The following is a 3,330-nucleotide window of genomic DNA, read 5'->3' as shown; positions in this document are numbered from 1 at the left end:
TCCTTGATATTTTTTTAAGCAATGAAGAGTTTTTATTGTAAAAAGAAACAAACAAACAAAAACAGATCCCAATAACATGGCCATGTACAAATCAAGCTACATTACCTTATGATCAAATAATAATAGTTAACCACCCCACATCATTCCCACAAGAGTCCCTTTCCTCACCCATTTGTTCATGGGCATGGGAGAAAAGGTACACCTAGAAATGAATCCCAGAGGCCAACACACTCAGGTGCTTAACAACTAAGTTCCAAAGTAGGGTGCAAACAGAGAACCAGCTGTCCCATGCAATTAGCTGGAGCCTGCCTTGAATGGCTTAGATTGCAGAATGAGAGTTCTGGTTTGCTTTTAAACTTTTTACCAATAAGTAATAGCTACAGGATCATATAGCTACATAATGTGTTATAGGAAGGAGGGAAAAAAGTGTCCACTAATGGTCTCTCATGTATTCAATGACAAAAGCAATGCAATACAAAGTGCTATACTTCATCTCACTGCATGAGTGCTGGAGTACATTGGTTCCCTAGTTTTTGGTAGCCTTCTGGGTGTAGCAGATGTTTAGAGGCAATTGCTGTGGGTACTGTGATCTTCAGTTGCTATTCCCATAAGTACAGTGTGCTCAACCCCTGGCCCATGGGCCAGATCTAGTTCCTGGTTCTATGCTATCCAGCCTGTGGGTCCTTTTATGGGCCATGGCCCTGTGCACTAAATCCGGTGTGCCGTGTGGTACAAAGCCCAATCTGAACACGTTGGGCCACATATAGGTAGCATGAGGCTACCTATATGTGCCTGATCCCAGCATGTGGGTCTGGCTAGAGGCTGCACAGGGCTTGATCCCTGACTGCAGGAGTGGTGGTAGGCCCCAGGACCCAATCCTGGCATGGGGCTCCAAGGCCCAGTCCTGGCACATGGAGTCCAATCCAGCCCACAGACTGACTGCAAACCACGCATCTAGCCTGTGGGGCCACAGGTTTGAGCACCACTTCCATAAACAATCAGATAAATATTAAAGGGTCTCTTTAACACCACAAATAAACAGCAGTTTTGCCACCTCTTGCACTTGTATTGACTCTAGCAATTTGGGGTGATCTGATCCACACATTCTGATTGGGGTGCTGATTTGCACTTTTACTCTTATTCAAATAGCTGGCATCTCTAATTATTGTCAAATGGGCTAAAGTGAGCTAGATAGCTGCCATTTCTCTATGGTCTATTGGCATGCAGTATGAAGTTGCCTTTGGTGCCTGCCACTTCCTGCTGTGAGACTGAATTCATGCCCATAGTCAAAATGGCTTCCACTTTATGCTTAGAGAAGAGAGTGAAGCTAACTACAATGCATCAGTAGTGAGGAAAGGCAGTTAGTGTGAAGTGTGGATGAAGAATAATGGAAGAGCTGAGAAGACTGTTTAAATGGTTGCAGGAGAGTAGGGAGCAGAGGGATATGGGTCCAGGGGAAAGTCTGAGGGATGGTGTTAGAAACAGAAAAAGCCAGATGGCAATTTCCCACTTTCATAGAATCATAAAGAAGCAGTGGTCATGTAGTCCAACTCCTTGCTTGAGGCAGAATCGTCCCTCTCCAGGCCATCCCATAAAATCCATAATCTAAACTCTGCATAAGACTATCAACTCTGACATAGCATAGACCTAACATCCCAACCTGTCACAGGTAAAGCAGGGGAACCATGGCAACAAATGTCCTCCTTCTACAAAATTTTATTAATATATGCTCAAGAGGTCCCAGGTAGAGGGCAATGCTCCCCTCTACAGGGGAAGACAAAAATGCCCATAGTCCATACTAATGTGCCCATGGGGTATAATTCCTTTCTGACTCGAAACAATATTTGAAGTAACAATGCTAGGAAAGAAAAGGTAGGGATGTTCCTCAGGAGTGTATTTGTTAGGGCTGTGCGATACAGCACCATTTCATTTTGACTTCTGTTTTACCATTTCAGTGGGACAGTGTTCCATTTCAAGTTTTGTTTAGTTTCGAAAGCACTGTTCCATTTTGTTTCGTTGAAACTGTTTCGCTGTTTCGACACTTTCAAAGTTTTGCCCATAGGTTATAATGGGGATACATGAAACTGCCTATAACTGTCATTTTTTGGCAGATTTGGATGAAAACAGCCGGGATGGTAGCCCCTTCTGAGGGTCTAAATCCTGCCAAGTTTCAAGGAGATAGATGTAGGAGTTTCTGGGAAAGTACCTCAAAATCTTGAAAGCAAAACTCATGTCACTTGTAAATGTGAAGGCACAGGGGGCTGAAAACAGCAGTCATGGTAGCCCCTGCTGAGGCCACAAAGCCTGCCAAGTCTCATGGCGATAGATACAGGGGTTTCTGGGGAACTGCACCTCAGGCTCCTGGCAAACAAAACTCGTGACATGTATGACTTTGTGTATGTGTTAAGGCACACCTTCACTGGTGCTGGGGCCTCTACATGACACAGTAGTGTACTCCAGCGATGTCTCCTCCTCTCTTACAGCTTCAGTCTGGTCCACCACTTTAAACGACAACAGGTAATAACTTAGTAAGCAGCACAGTCACACTAGCAACATGTCAGGCAGCCAATCTGTGACAGACTAGAGCAGGGGTGTCCAACCTTTTTGAATGTGAGGCTGGATCATGAACTTTTTATCACCCAGTGGGCCAGCGAGCCATATTCAAATACCTCACAGGAAGCGGTATCACATCACCCCCCCGAAATGAAACTACAGTGTTTACTTTCGTTTCCCATTGCAGCACCTCAGGCCTCAAAAAACAGCTTGGCGGGCCGCATGGCGGCCTGGGGGCCATATGTTGGACAAGCCTGGACTAGAGCCTTTCTTTCCTTTCCTGCAGGAGCTTCTTCTCCAGCAGCTGCCAGAGAACTCTTCCTGCCAGTTCCCCTTCACCCTCAGGTCGCACATGGTGGCCAGCATGGGAACCATACTGGACCACAAGGGATCAAGCCATTTCCTGATGCCCTCCTTCAGCTGCCTCACCAGTGCCTGCATGTCTGGCAACAGTGGCTTGCCCCAGCCAGGAACACTGATCCCCTGGAAGCTCTCTATTTGGCTCTGAAGTTCCCTCACTACAAGGATCACCTGGCTAAGGAGGGCATCACCAGCTCTGAGGGTCTCAGTGGCCTCAAGGAAGGGCTTGAGTACCACCAAGATCTAGGAGATGGCTGCATCAGTCCCCTGTGAGGGAGAGGTATGCCGATCTCCACCCCTGATGCTCCAGATGTCCAAGGTCCAGTGTAAAGTCACCTGCAGACCTGCTTTGCACAGTTCCTCCCTCAAGTACTCCCTGCATGCCTCATACAGGAAGAGCACCACTGTCCTTCTGAA

This window comes from Gavialis gangeticus, unplaced genomic scaffold (assembly GCF_001723915.1).
Source record: "Gavialis gangeticus isolate Ggan-Ray unplaced genomic scaffold, GavGan_comp1, whole genome shotgun sequence".
NCBI classification, from domain to species: Eukaryota; Metazoa; Chordata; order Crocodylia; family Gavialidae; genus Gavialis; species Gavialis gangeticus.
The sequence above is the reverse complement of the archived record's forward strand: the minus strand, read 5'-3'. Positions refer to the sequence as shown.